Source organism: Eimeria tenella, genomic scaffold (assembly GCF_000499545.2).
Source record: "Eimeria tenella Houghton genomic scaffold, Eth_scaff2473, whole genome shotgun sequence".
In the NCBI taxonomy this organism is placed as follows: domain Eukaryota; phylum Apicomplexa; class Conoidasida; order Eucoccidiorida; family Eimeriidae; genus Eimeria; species Eimeria tenella.
This window is the reverse complement of record NW_013542338.1, coordinates 2,660-2,912: the sequence shown is the minus strand read 5'-3', so window position 1 is coordinate 2,912 and position 253 is coordinate 2,660.

The window sequence follows — 253 nt, the reverse complement described above, 5'->3', positions numbered from 1 at the left end:
AGGGGGGGGGGGCCTCCGGGGGCCCCCCGCATGCAGGGGGCCCTTGAGAAGGACACAGCTTTGGCCCTTGCTGCTTTGAATTCTCCGACAGCTTTGGCGGGGGCCTCGACAGCAGCAACTACCCCGCTCGCAGCAGAAGCAGCAGCAGCAGCAGCAGCAGCAGCCTCGCCCCCCCGCGTCCCCGCTGCAGCGGCAGCAGCAGCAGCCCCGGAGGGCCCCCCAGAGGGCGGGGCCCTCGCGGCGACGCAGGCGG